The 22,245-nt window shown below is 44.9% G+C and overlaps 1 protein-coding gene across 13 annotated transcripts in view; it reads right to left on the bottom strand.

The window, feature by feature from the left end:
- The window catches only part of CELF4 (CUGBP Elav-like family member 4), an 842,420-nt gene that overhangs the window by 614,462 nt on the left and 205,713 nt on the right, over positions 1-22,245 (bottom strand). The window lies entirely within an intron of this gene.

Below are 22,245 nucleotides of genomic sequence, written 5' to 3'. Positions count from 1 at the left end.
AGTTTCTGAAACAAACACACAAAGGAGGGCAGCAGAGATGAGTGTGCCAGCTTCTCCCGTGTTTCGGTTCTTGAGAACTTGTGAAATGAGGAACCTCGTAGAAGCTCCATGTGCCTTTGAAAACCTAACAGGGCTCTTAAATGTGCAAGGAGCTTCCATCAGTACAGATCACAAGTTCACCCTCCAACTCATGAAGCGTAATCGGATGCTCTCTTCCTCATGAAACTTAATATAGGAGGGGTCTGCTGGGTCCGACTAAAGGCTCATCTATTCCAGGGTCCTGTTCTCACAGTGGCTAACCAGATTCCCTAGTGGGCAGACTGCAAGCAGGACTTGGGTGCAACAGTGCTCTCCCCATTTGTGATTCCCAGAAACTGGTCTTCAAAGGCATGGTGCCTCCAACAGTGGAGGTAGAAAATACCCACCATGGCTAGCAGCCTCCTATTTTAAAGCCATCCAAGTTGGTGGCCATCCCTACCTCTTGCAAGGGCGAGTTTAATTATGTGCCATATGAAGAAGTACATTGTTTTCTCCGTCTTGAATCTTCTATATTAGTCCAACCTCCTGCAATGCAGGAATATACAGCTGTCCCATCTGGGGATCGAACCTGCAACCTTCATGTTATCAGCACCATGTTGTAACAAACTGAGCTATCCACACTGCTGTCATTCAGCTTCATTAGGTGGCCCCAAGTTCTATGATTCTGAGAGAGGGTTCTATCCATTAAGCATGTGTGTCTTTAATCCACATTTAGAATACAATGGACGCTCGGGTTGTGAACATGATCCGTGCGGGATGCACAGTCACAACCCGCAGCATTCACAACCTGCAGCGCCTCGTCTGCACACACGCAGGTTGTGATTCGGCACTTCTGTGCATGCGCGACGGCTGAAACCCAGAAGTAACCCATTCTGGTACTTCTGGGTTTTGGCAGGTCCGTAACCAAAAGAAACGCAACCTGAAGCATCTGTAACCTGAGGTATGACTGTATTTGTAGAGGGGCATTGGTCTCTCTCATATGTGCACAGACATACCGTAAATGGTGTAGAATCAGTTTTCTGGAGACAGGCAAGGGCGGGGGGCTGTACTATTTTATTTTGTAAGTTAATTTGTTTAGCAAGCCCCATCTGGAAGACTTGACACGGGTAATAAGAAGTTGAACACCAATGGCATATATCCTATTAAAATGAGATTACACCAACTAAAATATAGCAGATGCTACTCTTCCCCACCCAGCCACTCACCCCCAATCACCATGCCATATTAATGCTGGCTAGAGAAAAAAAAATATCAGCCAAAATCAAACTATTCTCCAGAGCAAGGATCAGAACATGTATCTGAAAGGATGTGTGACAGCACTTTCTGCACATCTGAGTGACCACCGGTCACTGTCAAGACATTTGGGATGTTGGCAGTCGAGGGCTTCCAGGTTATGGACCTAACACTTGGATCTTAAAACACTATACCATTTCAGACACGTGGTTTATATACTTATGTATGTGTTTGCCTTGTATATTTATGAACATTTATTTTATATTTGAGACTTTAAAATTCTTATAACAAGGTCCTCCCGTACAGAGCAGCATGGAACAAGCTTGCTCCATCCTCCAAGCGATGGCCTTTGAGATATTTGAAGACATCAAAGCAGAGACATCACCTTGCCAACAAAGGTCCATATAGTTAAAGCTATGGTTTCCCCAGTAGTGATGTATGGAAGTGAGAGCTGGACCATAAAGAAGGCTGAGAGAAGACTCCCTGGAAAAGACCCTGATGTTGGGAAAGATGGAGGGCACAAGGAGAAGGGGATGACAGAGGACAAGATGGTTGGACAGTGTTCTCGAACCTATGAACATGAGTTTGACCAAAGTGCAGGAGGCAGTGGAAGACAGGAGTGCCTGGTGTGCTCTGGTCCATGGGGTCACGAAGAGTCAGACATGACTAAATGACTCAACAACAACAACAACAACATCCTATTACCCCTCAGGACTCTTTCCATTGACAAAACTTAGGAGCCCAAAGATTCCGTCAATCTGATTTGGTGTAACCAATTCTTTGGAACTTCCGGATGAGTCAGATACTGTGGGTGCCCCTGCAGGCCAATGCAGGGATGAGATTGCAGGGATGGTGAAGAGGAAACTATAAACTCCCTATGGCTTACCCTCTGAACCAATGGCTTGCAAAACCCTCTTAGCATTCTCTTGGCTGCAGAGCTGTCAAGGCTGCATGGCTGCTTATTGGCTCATAGCAGGGAGTGCACTGGGGAACTCTCTTTACAGGGAAAAAAAAATATTCATTCTTGCAGAGCTGTTTAATGAAATGAAGGGCTGTCATCTCTCTGATGATATTCGGGGGAGGGGGCCAGGTATGATACAACCTGGAAATGGAAAAAAATGCAGCCCATGGATGGAGGCCTAACTTAGCCCATTGAAGAGTTAAGAGAAGAAGAAAAAAAATCCTTATTCACTCCTATGAATTAATAATTGATTTGGTAACAAATCACTAATGTTGCCGTCGTCATGGTGAATAAGATAATAAATGTGCCCTGTCCAGAGATTGCAATGTTGTTGGAATTGTGCTGAAATTATTCATAAATGTGCTTTCTCCCCCCCCCCGAACCCTCCAACTCCTGCTAGTTTAGCGTTTCTTTTTAATCTCCCTCAGCTGTCACATTAGACGACAGAGCGTTAAGTGGGGGGGGGGAGAGAATGGGGGAGCGCTGTGGAAGCACATTGTGTCAAGTTTTCAATAGAGAAGAGACACAAATTAGAAAACAAAGGGCCTCTCTCCATCCCTTTTCACACTTCTCCTCTCCCATAGAAGAGCAACTGCGGAAAAAGCCCAGAGCTATTTAATAACTCGCTGGCGTGAATTACCTCGGGTAATAGCTAACCTCTCTCGCTGTGGTGTTCTTGGCGTGATGAACCTCACATTCCAGGTGGGGCCCGATGCCCAAAGGGGGGGTGCTGAGGTCGGATGCCAGAGACTTTGAAGTTACTTATCCTTTGGAACACCCAGTGGCGTAGCGTGGGGGGTGCAGGGGGGGCCAGCCGCACCGGGCGCAACATCTGGGGGTTAGGGTTAGGGGCCGCAAATCCACGGGTTAGGGGGCGCAAATCCACGGGTTAGGGGGCGCAAATTACTTGCTTTGCCCCGGGTGCTGACAACCCACGCTACGCCACTGGGAACACCGATTCTGTAACACTCACATTTTAATTACATGCCTTTTATTCAACTTTTTTGGCCTGTTTTAAGGCTCCCACTTTCTTTTTCTTTCTTTTTAAACCAAATTTGGGGAACTGGTGGCACTCCTTATCTTGTTGGACTCCAACTTCCATCATCCTTGGCCAGTGGCTGTGCTGGATGGGGAAAATGGGAGTTGCCATCCAAAAATATAATAATAATAATAATAATAATAATAATAATAATAATAATAATAATCTGTCCCCACCTCAGTTTTAAACAGTTTTGAAGCACCAATACATAGGCACTTCAGCATGCTAGAAATAGAAGCATAGAATAATAAACCATGGTTTGTCAGACCAGTCTAATAAACCATGGATTGTCAGACCAGTCTAATAAACCATGATTTGTCAGACCAATCTAATAAACCATGGTTTGTCAGACCAGTCTAATAAACCATGGTTTGTCAGACCAGTCTAATAAACCATGGTTTGTCAGACCAGGGTAGTCACACCTGAGCCAAGAAACTGTGGCGCTGGTAGCCCTCTTTCCTAAACTACATGCAGGCTAATGTTAGAAGTTTGCGATGGCATGGGACAACCCACACAACAAAGTCTAACTGTAGGCCCAGATGCAGTGAGGATATGCTGGGGCAAAGGAATACCAGGAGACATGTGGGATCCAAAACGTGTGAAGGGTACCGGGTTGAGGAAGGCAGTTTGGGCTGATACATATGCTTTCGGTTTTCTCATCTTAATAATAATAATAATAATAATTGGGCGGCTCCCAATCAAGTGTTAAAAGCAATACAGCATTAAATATTAAAAACTTCCCTAAACAGGGCTGCCTTCAGATGTCTTTTAAAGATAAGATAGCTGCTTATTTCCTTCACATCTGAAGAGAGGGTGTTCCACAGCGTGGGCGCCACTACCGAAAAGGCCCTCTGTCTGGTTCCCTGTAACCTCACTTATTGCAGTGAGGGAACCTCCAGAAGGCCCTCAGCGCTGGACCTCAGTGTCCAGGCTGAATGGTGGGGATGGAGATGCTCCTTCAAGTATACTTGGCCGAGGCCATTTAGGTCTTTAAAGGTCAGCGCCAACACTTTGAATTGTGCTCGGAAACATACTGGGAGCCAATGCAGATCTCTCAGGACCGGTGTTATGTGGTCTCGGCGGCCGCTCCCAGTCACCACTCTAGCTGTTGCATTCTGGATTAGTTGTAGCTTCCGGGTCACCTTCAAAGGTAGCCCCACGTAGAGTGCATTGCAGTAGTCCAAGCGGGAGATTACTAGAGCATGCACCACTCTGGCAAGAGTCTTAGCCTGCGTACCAGGTGGAGCTGGTAGACATATGGTTCACTCCTAGAGATTTTGCTTGTCCCTTATCAGCACTTTCAGTATTTCCTCCAACCAGGTGCCATGCTCTTTTCGAAAGCAGACTCCAACTCTCTACAGTTTGCCAACAGGTGGAGACCAGATATCCAAAAAAGAGAGAACAAACATGGTTGGGTTGAACAGGACGATGGCTAAGCTATGGACACCAATGGCAGCTGGGTTTTCAGCACTTTTCAAAACACTTTGTCCATCTAATGGTTTCCTGGGCTCCTAACCAAAGAGGAACTGGCGTCAAGGGCGCCTCTCTAATGCCCATCGCGTTCCCTAAATCCTTCTCCAGTGTCGCACAAAGAAGTGCTCACAACAGAATGACTGCCAGCTCTCGGCAACATAGATCAAAGAATTGCATTTCTGGCACAAACCTGCTTCTGGCCCCCTTCCACTGAACCCCCCGCCCCCATTTCACTTGACTTCCGCCGTGTCCAAAGCCGACACAGATGTCCGGGCTTCCACCACGGTGGGACATCATCTGCCTGTCTTCATCAAGGGCAGCTGTGCTGCATTACCAAAAATTAGACTCCTGCCGAGGGAAAACGGCACAAGTTTGTTGGGAAGCACCCCCGCCAGCCAGGCTGTTGTCTGGGCAAATTGCTCATATGCCAGAAACACTTTAATATCCTGCTTGGGGAGCCCAGAGATTGGCAGGGGTGGGAGGACGGTGTTTTTTCGAAGGCGGCACAAGGGCGGGAGGGGGGAGCAGACATGAGCAGATGTTCTGCTCCGATAAACGGAAAGCTCGGAGCGCCAATTCATTTCCTTCTGTGTGTTGGCTTCCCAATCCCCACTTTCTCTTCTCCCTCCTCCAGCAACGTTGGAAGGTCTTTTCAAACCCTGCTGAAAGCTCTGTCAGCCATCTCTTGCCCCTGCGTGTCTGCTTGTGTTAGGGGCAGCTTTCACTCAGCTTTGAAAGCAAAGGAATCCAGCCTTTAATTAAATCGAGGCCGAGGAGGAAAAGTGGGATTTACAATTACACCTGTCAACCTTCATGCATTTGTCTGGCGTCGTGAGCGGATGTGCTCTACCTGTGTCTCCACCCTCTGCTATCTGCAACCTTGAAAATAAGTTCACAAAAGTTTGCTGCCCCCCTACATTGTTGAAAACAAAAGAAAAGAAAAACCCAGCACATGCCATTTTCAGGGTGCTGATGGGGAGGAAGAGTGAATTCTTCTGATTTGGAATTCCTGCAGAGTTTGCAGATTTGAGCAAATATGGGACGTGTGTCTGATCAAGTCCCAAGTGTATTTTGGTGGTCTCTTTAAGGGCCGTGGGTGGCGCTGTGGGTTAAACCACAAAGCCTAGGACTTGCCGATCAGAAGGTCGGCGGTTCGAATCCCCACCACGGAGTGAGCTCCCATTGTTCGGTCCCTGCTCCTGCCAACCTAGCAGTTCAAAAGCACGTCAAAGTGCAAGTAGATAAATAGGTACTGCTCCAGCGGGAAGGTAAACGGTGTTTCCTGTGCTACTCTGGTTCGCCAGAAGCAGCTTAGTCATGCTGGCCACATGACCCGGAAGCTGTACACCGGCTCCCTTGGCCGATAAAGCGAGATGAGCACCACAACCCCAGAGGCAGTCACGACTGGACCTAATGGTCAGGGGTCCTTTTACCTTTACCTTTGCAAAGGTTTCTTGAAAATATACCAGGCGGTGGAAGCCGGAGTAGACAGAGCAAACAAGTGTCATCTACTGCTAGCGATCTTACAATGAAGTGTGATTCAGGTCTGACTGTACTTGACCAAGGTTGAAACCCACACTGCTGCATGGTAATTAGATTTTTTAAAAGATCCCCCCCCCCAGTTTATTTATATACCAGTAATTACCTTCAGCACACAAAATGACTGCTTGTCTTTCCCATTAAAAGTTTTCACCCTCTTCTTTGTACTTCAGTGACCCACCCACCACTATACTCCTTTTGTACCCAAGGCTCTGTGCAGCCTGAAGCAAACATCAAGGGATGGCTCCAGAGCAGAGCCGGTGCTACCATTGGGCGCATGGAAGCAATTGCCTCAGGTGGTGGGATCTCACTGGAATCCAGAGGCGGCAGATCCCACCGCTGTGCCTGCCTGACTCCGAGCCCACCCACTGCCACTGGAGAAGCAAGGAAAAGTGATTATTAAAAAATAAAAAATAATTTTGTACGTTGCGTGTGTTCGCTTCTCCATTTGTATTGTGTCATTTTATGTACTGTGACCTGCTGTCATTTATTTATTTTGTTGATTCTGGTTTAGAAATTATTTATTGCAATTGTTAAGAGTGGGTTTCTGCTTAGTAATTATTATTTGCTGATATTTAATTTCATTGCATACTATTACATCGTAATGGATTACAGAATATTACTTTGTTTGATATAAATGGTTTGTTTTAAAGTTATGCTCTCATTGTGGCATTTTTGTTAATGAATTAAAGAAGATATTTAGATGTATGTTTTTGAAAAAGCCAGAGGCATTCTTGTTGGGTATGGTAGGAGAAGACATTACTAATAATGACCAGAAATTGTTCTTATATGCAACGACAGCAGTGAGGTTATTGTTAGCCCAGGTTTGGAAACAACAGCAAGTACCAACAGTAGAAGAATGGAGACAGAAGTTAATGGAATATGCGGAAATAGCTAGATTAACGGGGAAAATTTGACAACAGGGCAATGAAACATTTCAAAAAGAATGGGGAAAAATTATGTCGTACATAGGAAGGATAAGGTGAAATAGTAAAACCAGTAGAATTGAAATAAACCTTATAATGCAAAATACAGTGGTGCCTCGCAAGACGAAATTAATCCGTTCTGTGAGTCTCTTCATCTTGCGGTTTTTTCGTCTTGCGAAGCATGGCTATTAGCGGCTTAGTGGCTATTAACGGCTTAATGGCTTTAAGAAAAAGGAAACAAACTCGCAAGAACTCGCAAGACGTTTCGTCTTGTGAAGCAAGCCCATAGGGAAATTCGTCTTGCGGAACGACTCAAAAAACGCAAAACCCTTTCGTCTAGCGAGTTTTTCGTCTTGCGAGGCATTCGTCTTGCGGGGCACCACTGTACGAAGAAAATTTATGGATAACAAAAAGTAAAATATACAATGTGATTAATGTAACCAATGGTAGTTGTAAATGGATATAGACAGATAATAAGAATTGTATACACAGGAGGGTTTATTTGACTATAGACACTCTATGGACAAATACGAAAAAAAGAACAATAATATACAAAATGGATGAAGACAATGCGAAAAAGTTAGATGTGATATAAAAGGCCAGAAGAGGGAAGGAGGGAAGTCGGCTCTGGGGAGCAAGTGTAAATGTGAAATGTAATACAATATGTGTATGTGGAGTGTGCAAATGAAAACCAATTAAGAATATTATGGGGGAGAAATAGATGTAGCAAAGGATGCTCCCACTCATCATGAGGAAGATTCAGCTGCAGGTCTGGTCAGCATTTGTGCACAGACTGGAAAGGCACCATCTTCTTCCTCTTCTCCTGCAGCAAAGTGAGGCCTGTACCATCCACTCACTCCTCTAACACACAGCATGTGTTAAATTTTTTGTTCCACAAAGTCTCCAGCAGCAATCCACTGTGAACAATCAGCATAGACAGCCACCAACAGATTCAAAGTATAGTGGACGCTCGGGTTGCGAATGTGATCCGTGCAAGATGCACATTCGCAACCCACAGCGTTCGCAACCTGCGCCTGCACATGTGCTTCTGAGCATGCGCAAAGCGCAATTTAGCACTTCTGCACATGCACAACTACAGAAACCCGGAAGTAACCCGTTCCGGTACTTCCAGGTTTCGGCGGTCCGCAACCCAAAAAATGCAACCTGAAGCGTCTGTAACTCGAGGTATGACTGTAGTATAACTATCCACAGCCACCAACTTTGGAGATTTCCTCCAAGTTTACAACAGCAGTCTGGGCATCCAATGCTTCCCTCCCCCTCTGTGTTGTTGCCAGCCATCTCCAATAAAAATCTGCCCTTTTTTATTGTGTATGCGTTTCTTGTTGCATGCGAGGCAATTAGAGAGCGGATCCAACTATTGAACACCAATTCTTTCACCAGCTACCTGAAATTAAGGATAATCATAAAGACATTATGGGACATGGAGATGTCTGCGATCTCTCTGTTAATGTGGCATTATGCCCTGATTGGATTCATGGGCCTTGGAGCGGATCACTTAGTGCTGTCAAAGGGATAGAAATTGTGTAGCAAAGTGACACACATGGAACGCTCAAAGCCAGTACTGTAAGAACCAGCCTTCTCACAACCAAAACTGAGTCACAGCTACACAAAAGGGATGGGGAATCTTTCCCAGCCTTCCTTCCTGGGCAGGTTTCCGGGGGCAACATGCCCAGGGCACAGTGGTGTAGCGTGGGTTGTCAGCACCCGGGGCAAGGCAAGTAATTTGCGCCCCCTAACCCGTGGATTTGCGCCCCCTAACCCTAACCCCCAGGTGTTGCGCCCGGTGCGGCCGGCCCCCCTGCACCCCCCACGCTACGCCACTGCCAGGGCAGGCAGGGCCAGAAGCCGAAGTGAGCAGAGCAAGGCATGCAAATGTTAACTTTGCAGACTAGTTTCCATGCAGACTTGCACAGCACCCCTCCATTTCATCCATCCTCCTCATCAAGAAGTATTATTAGAGTTCAGAAACACCCTTCAGCTAGGCAAAAGAAAGACTCGTGGAGGGTTTGAATCAGGACACCAGTCCTGGATGTGGCTGAGATGGCTTAGGACTTGGGCTCAGACTCATAACCAGAGTAGTCTCAGTCTACACCAGATCCTTTGCCTCAGGCGTCATCTGAACCAAGTCTGGGGCCTCATCCTGAAAAGGCCCAGTCTGCACAGGTGCCCCTGCAACAAGCACCAGCTGGGCCGAGTCAGGGGCCTGAGCCTGCCCTGGCTCCAGATGCGGGGATTATCTAGTTGCCTTCAGCTGGGCCATTGCTTACAGCTGCTCCACTACTGGTTGGGTCAGGAGAGGCTGAGGCAGCCTCTGGGTCTAGTAACCCACCGATGTCTCCTAAGCTGCAGAGACTCAGGTCTGAGAGAAGGAGAGACCTGAGTACTTGCAGGAGGAGTGCTTGCCTTTGGGCGAAACAGGGGGGTGAGTCGCTGGGGGATCAGGACTGGCCACTACCCCGACAAAGATAAAAGGTTGTCGGACCCCGCCCCAGGTTGTGGGAGCAACATTGTTGTATGCTAGATTCTGCCTGAGATCCTGTACCTGTCCTTGCCTGGTTTCCTGCCTTGGCCCTGTTGGACTGACTCCCAGCGGAACCTTCGGATTCTGGACCATTCCTGGACCACGTCCTGGACCACATAAGATGAGCCTGCTGGATCAGACCAATAGCTCATCTAGTCCAGCATCCTATTCTCACCATGGCCAACCAGATCATAGAATCATAGAGTTGTAGACTTGGGAGGGACCCTGAGGATCATGCAGTCCAATCCCCTGCAATGCAGGAATATGCAGTTTGGGGATTGAACTTGCAGCCTTGGTCTTATCAGCACCACACTCTAACCCAGGCTTCCTCAACCTCGGCCCTCCAGATGTTTTTGGCCTACAACTCCCATGATCCCTAGCTAGCAGGACCAGTGGTCAGGGATGATGGGAATTGTAGTCTCAAAACATCTGGAGGGCTGAGGTTGAGGAAGCCTGCTCTAACCAACAGAGCTATCCAGGCTCACAGATCCCTGTGCAAAACCGGGGAGCAGAACATGAGCTCAAGAGCCCTCTCTGTTTCCTTGGTTTCCAGCAACTGGCATTCGGAAGCATTGCTGCCTCTGACCATGGAGGCAGAGAATGGCCCCACCCACCATTAATTTCTCCAATCCTCTTTGAAAGCCATCCACATTGGTGGCCATCACTAGCTTGTGTTGGAGCTAGTGATTCCATGGTTTAAGCGCACACTGAATGAGGAAAAATAAGGGACTTTTTACCATATGTGGTGGGATTGTAGTAAAATTAAATTTGGGGGGGGGGAATGATATACAATGAGTTGAAGAAAATGTTCCAGTTAACATTTGTAAAAAAAAGCCTGAAGCATTCTTGTTAGGGATTGTAGGAAAAGACCTGCCAAGGGAATTGAAAAACATCTTCATGTACACGACAACGGCGGCAAGAGTCTTAATAGCACAAGGATGGAAGAACGAAGAAATCCCGACCAAAGAACTGTGGCAAGAGAAACTGATGGACTATGCAGAACTGGTGAAATTGACACATAAACTATGTGATAAGGACAACTGTGACTTTAAAGAATGGGAACCTTTTACAAAGTACTTAAAGAAACAACAAAATGAACTGGAGTCCTTGGCAGGTTTTGAATAAACATATACAAATTTATTATTGGTAACATATAGATTGATAAATTAAGGATCTTTACAATTTTATAATATGCAGAGAATAACGTGTGCTGAAAAACCAGAGAGAAGCTGCGGGAAGTCTTGGGTTGTTTTTTTTCTTGGGGAGGGGGGAAGGAAAAACGGGGGGGGGGGATGAGGATGATATGTTTTTGATAAATTGTTATGTTGAAATTCCTAATAAAAATATTCCAAAAAAAAGAAAGAGCACACACTGAATGAAGAAGCACTTCCTTTGATCTGAAAGAGAGGCTTGGAGGTTCCCCTGTTGTGCAAAATCTACACTCCCACCCCATCTTGGGACTCTCTCCCCCCAGGTATCACACTGATTGTATGGTTGCCATTACCTTTAAGCCAAGCATCCAGGATAGATTGGAGACCTAACTGGCTTGCAATTGACAAGAGTTGGGTTCTATATGAAGCCGCCTGCATTTCTCATTCCTCCTCTGCTCTTGGCTTGGAACTCTCATTGCATAACCCCAGGATCTCCATTATTTATTAGTATCTATTTTTTATTATCCCTTTATTTATAGCTAAACCAGTTACATAAACCCAACCCTCTATTATTCATTTTGCAAAGTGTCAGAGACTTGTAGGAGCAGGGAAGCCTATATAGATAAACATTAAGACAGGGCTCCTCATCTCCACTCATTAGTCAACCGACTCTAACATTTGGGGCACCAAACCACAGAGGAAAGGGAGGTAACTAAACAAGAGAGAGAGAGAGAGAGAGAGAGAGAGAGAGAGAGAGAGAGAGAGAGAGAGAGAGCGCAGTGGTGCAAGAACAAACGCTCTTGTTTCCATGATCAGTTATCCTGCAGAGATTACCCCAGAACTCTTTTCAATCACCAAGTTCTCTAACTTGCCAAAAGGGTGCTATCTTTGCATCTGTGCGTCTTCATGACTGGTGATGAGGGGAATGAGAAAGCAATGACTCCCCACCCCTGTCTTAGCAACTTGGCCTGACCAGGTTCTATGTGATAGGATAGGAGGTGCTTACGCACATACCAGTGTAGGAATATGGATTGGAGGCATGATGGAACCACATACACTATAGGTCTTCAGACACATAATTTTTACCCAGAAATACCTGGAGACGCCAGGGATTGAACTGGGAACATTTGGCAGGCAAGGAAGACACTCTAGCACTGACATATGGCTTTCCCATTACTGACCACAGGAGCAGCTGCTGGAGCTTAAGGTTGTTTTGTGCAGTTGTAACAGCGTTTCCAAAACTTAGGTCTCCAGTTGGTTTGGGGCTACAATTCCCAACATCCCTAGCTTCCAGGAGGAGGATGAGAGTTGTAGTCCAAAAACAGCTGGTGGCCGAAGTTTGAGAAACCCTGATTTATACCCTCATAAGCCACTTCAGATTTCATAATACAGTATCATAGGCAGAACTAGGGACGGAGGAGAAACTCATTTCAGTTTGCTTCTAAAGCTGAATTTATCACATTCACGCTTTCCAAAGACTCAGTCGTCCTTTGAAATTTGCACTTATCTGAATTTTGCAACGCGGTTCTCCAGCCAGACAATGCTTAGAAAAATTAGGAAAGCGTCTATTAGGTTAAAGTGTGCATAGCAATGAACGTATCAGTGAAAATGACATACAAACATGCATTAGATTAGGAGAAACACCTTGCAAAATGTACGTTAGTCAAAACTGCACACAACAATGTGTTTATTAGGAGAATGATGCATTAAAATTATGAAGAATTTCCATGAAGATTTCTTTTTTAAAAAAAGAATTATTTCCACATTGCTGTGGAAATGGGGAGAGCTGACTCTTAAGACTGGAAATTGTACCGGAATGGATATGGTCCGTCTGTCCCTAGCCAGGCCTGAAACCAGCAGTCGTCATCTTCCCTATTCACTCAAAAAGCTTTAAAATCCATGCTGGAGCAAAGAGCTCACTCAGAGTGTTAGCAAACAGCATCATTAGCATTCTGTATAAAGAGCATGATCTCAGAAGTGATCAGGATTAATTTAGGGTGGCTAATTTAACTTTGACAAACAGCACCTCGGTTTTGCCGGCTGTCCTGACAGAGGATGTCACAGCCTGAGTAATCTTCACACATTTATCTGCCGGGGGGTTGGGGGGGGGCTCTAATAATATTCTAATAGTGGGCTATTCTAATTTCTGGGAGGTTGGAATAAAAAGGGCTCTTATTTATTTACTATTGCGTTTATATCCAACATCTACCTCTAAGGAGCTCTAGGTGGTTCTCTCTTTCCCCTACAACAACCCTGTGATAATAATAATAATAATAATAATAATAATAATAATAATAATAATAATAATAATTCCCCAGCCACTTTGGGTGGCTTTCAACAAAATATTAAAATACCGTAATACATCAAACATTAAAAGCTTCCCTAAACAGGGCTGCCTTCAGATGTCTTCTAAAAGTGTGAGGTAGTTTTGGTTGAGAAGCAGTGACTGGCCCAGCATTTTTGTTAGGGTTTGTAGGACAAGACCCGCCAAGAAAAGTAAAGAATTTATTTATGTACGCTACAACAGCGGCAAGAGTCTTTTTAGCACAACGATGGAAGAATGAGGAAATCCCAACGAAAGAACAGTGGCAAGAAAAACTGGTGAGCTATGCAGAATTGACCAAGTTGACATACAAACTGCGTGACAAGGACAATGGTGACTACAAGGAAGTATGGGAGCTTTTTACAAATTATCTAAAAAGACAACAAAATGATTTGGACTCCTTGGCAGGTTTTGAATAAACATCCACAAATTTATTAGTTGAATAATTAGTTGCACCAGAAGCGGCTTAGTCATGCTGACCACATGACCCAGAAAAACTGTCTGCGGACAAACGCCGGCTCCCTCGGCCTGTAAAGCGAGATGAGCACCACAACCCCAGAGTCGTTAACTGTCAGGGGTCCCTTTACCTTTACCTTTTTATGGTTATACGATCCCCGAGCCAAGGAGATAAGTAACTCCACAACCTTTAGAAGACATCTGAAGGCAGCCTTGTATGGGGAAATTTTAAAATGTTTAATGTTTTATTATGTTTTTATATATGTTGGAAGCCACCCAGAATGACTGGGGCAACCCAGTCAGATGGGTGGAGTATAAACAATAAAAATATAATTGTTGTTATTAGAGAATAAATGTAAAGGGATCCCTGACCACTAAGTCCAGTCGTAGCTGACTCTGGGGTTGTGGTGCTCATCTCGCTTTATTGGCCGAGGGAGCCGGCATACAGCTTCCGGGTCATGTGGCCAGCATGACTGAGCCGCTTCTGGCGAATCAGAGCAGTGCACAGAAATGCCGTTTACCTTCCCGCCGGAGCGGTACCTATTGATCTATTTGCACTTTGACGTGCTTTCGAACTGCTAGGTTGGCAGGAGCAGGGACAGAGCAACGGGAGCTCACCCCGTCACGGGGTTTCAAACTGCCAACCTTCTGATCGGCAAGCCCTAGGCTCTGTGGTTTAACCCACAGCGCCACCAGCGTTGGCCCTATTTTCATCAGATAAATGTTGGTGGATATATGCTGTCATTCAGCTAACAGCGGCAATTCCATTCCATCCAGTCCTGGCAAAAGTGCATCTCCCCCTTATGGTCAGCTGATATATGAATCTTGGTCACTGAGTCTCTGGAGAAGGGTGGGTGCAGACCAAGGTCTTATCAAGCACAGAAGTGCAAATTTTACTTAACTGTGTTAAACCCTAGGTTCCTGGCTACTGTGAGTCACAAAATGAATGTGCAATAAATAAATAAAAAAGCCCAAATAACAAGCTTTGGATTCACGATTCCCTGGCCATTGCTGATATGGATTAGGATTTAAGTTCAAACATTCCCCATGGAACCGAAAAAAGGTCTGCTGGCTCAGAACAAACAGCATCAGAAATGCAGGTTAAGCAAGCCCGATGCTATAGAGGTCCAGGCAAACTTTCTGCTGGAAGCTGGTTGCATAAGCCTCAGAAAACATTGGCTGGAAGAGCAGCATTTGCAATTTATCTGATTGCCTTGAAGAGGGTCTGCGCCCCCAGTCAAAAAAATATTTTATGGGCATGCAACACAGCTAACAAGGGTTATGTGAAATGGGAAGTGCCATAATTAAGTGCTGGGACATCGACTTTGCACGCAGAAGATCCCAAGTCCTACACTCATTCCCCAACAATATCTTCTGGTAGGGTTAGGAGAGACTCCCTGTCCCAAACCCTGGAGAGCCATAGCCAATCCGGTTTGACAACAATGAGCTAGACAGACCAATGGGTCTGACTCTGTATAAGACAGCATCCTATGTCCCTGTGTGTCAAGTTCCACAGCCTTCTGAGAGTCCAACCGTGACCTTACCAGCTTCAGTGTTTGTATCAGAAACTATTCCCTCAGAGACAGTATCACCCTGTGTCTTAGATGCTGAGACTTCTAAGGTTTCACGGCTTGGAAACCTAAGCTAATTGTGTGTTGGTTATACTAACTCCTGTGTCATTGTGATGTTGATGGCTTTACTTTTCAGTGGACGCCATAAAGAATTACACCATCCTGGCAGAAACACGAGGTGATCTAAGGAGTCAAATACTTACTACTGCTATTTAACAGCCTCGGTCCAGTATACCTGAAGGAGCATCTCCACCCCTATTGTTCACCCCGGTCCACTTCCGGGGGTCTTCTGGCGGTTCCCTTGCTGCGAGAAGCCAAGTTACAGGGAACCAGGCAGAGGGCCTTCTCGGTAGTGGCGCTTGCCCTGTGGAACGCCCTCCCATCAGATGTCAAAGAGATAAACAACTACCTGACATTTGGAAGACATCTGAAGGCTGTACTGGAATCAATCATCTACTTTATCTTTCAGCTAATCATAAGATTTTAATCTGAATTGGTCCCCTGCTTCCATCAAAATATTATTATACTTCAACCACGTGTCTTTCATATCCAACCTTTTATGGGTCTTAGCTTCTAATGGTGATATCCACCTGGGTGTTTTCCTTTGTAACAAATCCTTATATCTTATCCAAATGTGTGACATTTTGATGTATTTTTAATCTTTGTTGGAAGCCGCCCAGAGTGGCTGGGGAAACCCAGCCAGATGGGCGGGGTACAAATAATAAATTATTATTATTATTATTATTATTATTATTATTATTATTATTATTATTATTATTATTATTATTTATGTCGGGATGATGCAGAGGTGAGTGATTTCCATCTTTGGATGTGCAAGCCACAGGTTTGGTGCTGTAAACAAAACTCTAGAAGGGCCACCAAGTTTGAAGATATAGCAATCAGAGAGGTGTTTGTGTGTAATAGTGACTGGAAGTTCAGGATGATGCAAAATTTTAAAAATTGCAGAGAATCACACAAGTACAGCTCAACAATGCTTTGGATTAGCATTTAATTTTTTATTATTAAAAATGTGGATGTTTTATGTATATTTTTTAAACAAGGAGCACTGCTTAGAAAACTTGTTTTATTGTAAGGTGCCTTGTGGATCTGTCAGAATGAAAGGTGGGGCATACATTTAGTAAATAGAAAGAAAGTTTTGGAATGATGGGGTATACATTTAAATCACATTAAGAATAAGGATGCTTTCAATGAAAATCGCCTCTGGCCACAAAGATTATTTATTATTATTGTATACCACCCTATACCCTCATATCTCAGCGCGGTTCACAACATAGAACTACAATATAAAAAGCACAACAAAAGAGAAAAAAGACAAGCCAATAATCTGCCTTCCACAGCACATTTAAAAGCGAAGCAGGTGTTAATTGGCCAAAGGCCTGGTTAAAGAGGAACGTTTTCACCTGGTGCCTAAAGGTCTATAATGAATGTGCCTGCTGAACTTGCCTGGGGGAAGCATTTCACAAATGGGGAGCCACTGCAGAGAAGGCCCTGTTCTTGTGTTGGCACCCTCTGGACCTCTAATGGAGGAGGTACATGAAGAAGAGCCTCAGAGGCTCATCTCAGGGTGCAGGTAGGTCCATCTTGAGAGAGGTGGTCCAAAGAGAGCAATTAGGAACGCTCTGGGGGAGCAAACACCATTAAGCAAATCATACCCAGGATGAACCTATTGGAATTTATCTTCCATACCTCCAATAGCCACATCATGCCAAATTACAAGGTGAATTTGATTATTTGACTGTTGGAGATAAAAATATTTGAGGAATTTCAGATGAATACAAGGAATCCAATGTAGATCAGGCCAGTGGTCTGCCATCTTGCTTCCACAATGGAGTGTCCATTGAGAGGCCCTCATGTGGGTCATGCACATATCATGAAGGGAGAAGTTGTTGGGATACTGCTCAAGGAAGCGGGGGCAATTGGCAGGCCCCAAGCTGGCTCCAGCCCACCAGCTGGTTGCCGGGCGATCTCCAGTTCTTGGATCAGCATGTAACTGCGACTCGAGCTTCAGAAGTCTTCAGAAGCTGAGCACACAAGCCAGCAGAGTACAAAAACTCTTCGCAACAGAAGAGCAGAAAGAGGCTGTATAAAGCATATTTCCATGCACTTTATTCAGCATAAAAGGTAAAGGGACCCCTGACCATTAGGTCCAGTCATGGCCGACTCTGGGGTTGCGGCGCTCATCTCACTTTATTGGCCGAGGGAACCAGCGTACAGCTTCTGGGTCATGTGGCCAGCATGACTAAGCCGCTTCTGGTGAGCACAGAAACGCAGTTTACCTTCCCGCCGGAGCGGTACCTATTTATCTACTTGCACTTTGATGTGCTTTCAAACTGCTAGGTTGACAGGAGCAGGGACCAAGCAACGGGAGCTCACCCCATCGCGGGGATTCGAACCGCTGACCTTCTGATCGGCAAGTCCTAGGCTCTGTGGTTTAACCCACAGCGCCACCCGTGTCCCTTTTATTCAGCATACAGCAGGGCAAAAGGAAGAACATGTCTTCTCCCCTTCATGTCCAAGCAAGAAGCAGGAAGCAATAGCTATATACAAATGGAAGTTCCCAGCAAGCTGTGCTGGAGTGTAAACAGACAGGTGACACACAACAATCTACACGTCTGTTCTTAAGGTGGAACGGAATATTCAAACAGAAACTACCCCCTACCTCCCAGCAACTAGGATTGATCAGCATACTGGTCCTGGATGTTGGGTTTCTGTTAGGGAGAAACTGGAGCATCTAAGAAATTTGAAGAAGATGATTTTGATCATCAATCTAATGAAATAGCTCTGCAATGGACGTCTCAACCCAATACTGTCCCTGGTTGTGGCACAAGGCTCAGCGGCACGGAAAACTGAATCTAAGCTTAGAAAACAATCTGCGCAAACCAAAAGAATCAACCCACCGAAAACAGCACTTATTATCCAGAGTGAAAACACGCAGGGCCTTTTGTCATTAGAGAGGTAAAACTTTGCAACAACTCGGCTGCCTGAGCTGAAAGTCAAACAGCCGCCAGCTCCGTCCAAAGCCCGCATTGTTTCCTCTGCCTTCCCTCCTTCCCTCCCTTCTGCTCGGCAGCTGTAAAACAAGGAATTAAGTTAGCAGGTTCCTGAGAATTGCCTCACTCCTACGGAGGATAATTTGTACTCTCTCAGCATAATAATCCCCAGCTACTGGATCAGACAACTGCTGGATTCCTACATTAAGGGCAGCTAATTGCAGACATGTGGTGTTAAATGTTGGACACCTGGGCCCGTTGCAAAGTCAAGGTGTATGGCAACTTTCAGGGTGGGGGCTGGATGTACCTTTCCCTTTTCTTCTTCTTTTTGGTAGTTCCAGAAATCTCTCTTATAGTACAACGCATGCGCACTATGGGTGCTCTTAAAGTAAAGGTAAAGGACCCCTGGCCATTAGGTCCAGTCGTGGCCGACTCTGGGGTTGCAGCACTCATCTCGCTTTATTGGCCAAGGGAGCCAGCATACAGCTTCCGGGTCATGTGGCCAGCATGACTAAACCGCTTCTGGCGAACCAGAGCAGTGCATGGAAACACCGTTTACCTTCCGCTGGAGCGATACCTATTTATCTACTTGCACTTTGACATGCTTTCGAACTGCTAGATTGGCAGGAGCAGGGCCCGAGCAACAGGAGCTCACCCCGTCACAGGGATTCGAACTGCCGACCTTCTGATCGGCAAGTCCTAGGCTCTGTGGTTTAACCCACAGCGCCACCCACGTCCCCCCTCAAAAAAAAAAAAAACACAACTGCACATACCACTTGATTGCAAAAGGGGAAAAAACAGTTTACAAAAAAAAGAATAGAATCATCAAATTATCATTTAAAAAGCAACTGCAAACAACCGGTTAAAATATTCAAAAAGAGTAATTAAAAAACAACGATAAGCTAAAAGCAGATTAAAACAGGCTTGCCTGGCACCTTTACCTAAAGCTTTGGGCTGATTAACATCCTATATCCTTTTAAATGTGTTTGTGGGAGCGGTGTTATGGGTTTGTTTTCTTGTTTATATTATGTATTTCCTGTTTTCAACTTTTATTTTTATGCTGTTAAGCGCCCTGAGTTCTTCGGATGAAGGATGGTATACAAATTTTACGAACAGTAAAACAAATAAATAAAACATAGGCCAACACATTGTGCACAAATGTATAGGTTCCGCTTTTTTTAGTAGGCTCCAAAAAGAGGGCAGTGAAGGCGCCTTCCCGTTGTCATTAGGCAGGGAGTTCCAAAGTGTAGTGCCTGCTACACTAAAAGATCTATGGTGCCATTTAAAACTATGTCATAAGTGAAGATCTTTAATGTGAACACTGCACTGGTCTGTATAAAACTCAGCTGGTCCCATCCCATCCCTCTTGTTATGACAGATATCTCGTCTTAAGCAGAAGGCATGTGTCCACCAGATGAGCTAGTAGTTCTCATGAATGTATTCATTGCTTTTTTTGGATGGGGGTGTCTCAATACTCACCATGAAGTTGTTACCATAAGTGCCACACATTTAACATTATTTTTTTTTTGGGGGGGGGTGAGGTGTCATTACTCTGGTGTTTTCCCAGAGGAAAAAACACACACACTGGATGTAGTCATTTATTTAGTTTTATAAAATTTATGTTATGTATTCAGACTGGCTGCAGTTCTCACTCTGGGCCACCAGTATGCAAACGAAGGATTGAGAGTTGTTTTCACCGATTGGGTAGTAAGTTAGAATTCGTTAACTGTTACAAGTTATAGAGCATTATATAAGGCAGGCAGCTTCACTGTTGTTCAGAGAGACTTAGAGCAGTGCTAACTGCTGTAATAAAGAGCTGTTGCTTAAAAGAGCTGTGTCTGTCGCCCATCTTTCCCACCATACAATAATTTATATGCCACTTAACTGTAAAAGTGTTGTATGAAAGAAGAGAAGGTTTAGCACTCCCCTAGATAAGAATGGAAGAGGTCCTTGTGGCCTGTACAACACACATATGGTTTAAGACATTGCCACCTACTTCGTGGCATCTAACCAAGTTTTTAGGGACGCGGGTGGCACTGTGGAGCAGGAGCAGCCAATCAGACTTCTGGAGGAGGTGAATGCGCAACCTGATTGGCCTACAGGAGCTGCCTGGAATTAGCCAATCAAGCGGGGCCCATTGCGTAAATAATGTATATATAGCTAGACGTTTTGGGAAATGTTTCATTCATTGCTACCATGAGCTGAATAAAGAGCATGAAATTCACACTCGACTCCGAGTATATTTCAGTTACTCTCGAGAAGGTCATCATCAGGAGGCTGTTTTTCCTTCAACAAAGGCAGGCAGTTGGGTGACACTATGCTAATGAAGCCGGTTCTCTCCCCAGATGAGTCACAGGGAGGTCTCTGTCCTGCCTGTTGATTCATACATTTCCCCTTTACCATCCTTGAGGAGAGAGCCTTAAAAGGCTTGGCTGGGTGACCTACCCGCTAACGAGTCTGGTCTTGATTTCGTTATTTATTTGGCATTAGCATAGGGTCACCCCGAGCTGCACGTTTCTCCCACTGAGAAGGAAGATCCTCTCCTTTATTCATCCCAGGAGCAAGGATGGAGAGACAGATGGAGGGATGGGGATGGGAAGAGGCAGAGAGTGAGGAGGGCAGGTGTTGATGCGAAGGATGCAGAAACAGCCAGGGCAGAAGACGGCAGGCAGCTCAAGGAAGGAGAAGAATGGAAATCTGAAACATGAGTTCCATCCTGCAAAAAGAGTCCTGTTTATACTGAATATAAAATGCCTGCACCAAATGGAGGAAATGGTGAAGCTGGCATACAAAGCCCTTCCCATAATCTCGAAGGAAAAGGTCACCAGTCCGCTTTAAATTCTTCCATTGCAATGCTTCGTCAGCCATGTGTTTCTTAGGAAACACATAGAGTGTTTATTCCTTTACAGTCGTACCTCAGGTTACAGACACTTCGGGTTGTGTGTTTTTGGGTTGCGCCCTGTGCCGAACCAGGAAGTACCAAAATGGGTTACTTCTGGGTTTCGGCGCTCATGCACCAAATTGCGACCCGCGTGTGCGCAGACGTGGCGCTGCAGGTTGCGAACTCTGCGGGTTGTGAACGTGCCTCCCGCACGGATCACGTTCGCAACCCGAGCGTCCACTTTATCGTGAATGGAGCCTGACACTGTTTACTCAGAAGGAAGTCCCACTGTATTCAATGGGGCTTACTCCCAGGTAACTGGGTCAAGACTGGGCAGCCTTACACTGCAATCTTTTTACTCAGAACTAAATCCCACTGAGTTCAATAGGATTTACTCTCTGACATGTTCCTGATCTCATAGTTGTTTCTTCTTCTTCTTCTTCCCTCACTTTTTTCCCTGACAGGGACTCAATGCAGCTTACAGCTAAAGCTATATTTCATTCCATTTATCTGTGGAAGGTGTTGTACGTGATCCCTTCGAACGCTCATTTTTTTTTCTTTACAACAATCCTGTGAGGTAGCTTAGGCAGAGAGGTTGTAACTGGCTCAAGGTGGCAGGGGAAAAGAAAGTGGCTTGGCTTTATCTTGGCTTTATTTTTGTTAAATAAATTATGACACGGAGTAATATGTCATCTGTTGTTGTTTGCCTGAGGTTGTATTTTCCTAATTTTAAGACCTGCTAAGGAAAATAGTATTGTTATTATGCCCTGATATGCAAAACCACAGAATTCATTTTTTATAATGATATTTATTGAAAAAAAGATTTTTTTAAAAAAATTACAAGGAAAAAAGACAAAATTACAAAGAAAAAAGACAAAAAATAAAAATAAAATAAAAAAATAAAACCATCATTTTCAAATTCTCCACTTTCATTACCTTCTTTCCATGACCTCCTCCTCCTCCCATCTCTTGTATCTTGATTAATAATTGTCACAGCAAATCCTTTCCATAATTCATAATATTCTGTCATTACATTACCTTACTCTATTTTCATCTTATCTTAAAACTTAAGACTTAAATCTTATTTTTACCAGCTTCTC

The sequence above is a fragment of the Podarcis bocagei genome (assembly GCF_964188305.1).
Source record: "Podarcis bocagei genome assembly, chromosome: 11".
Taxonomy (NCBI): Eukaryota; Metazoa; Chordata; class Lepidosauria; order Squamata; family Lacertidae; genus Podarcis; species Podarcis bocagei.
The sequence above is the reverse complement of the archived record's forward strand: the minus strand, read 5'-3'. Positions and strand labels throughout refer to the sequence as shown.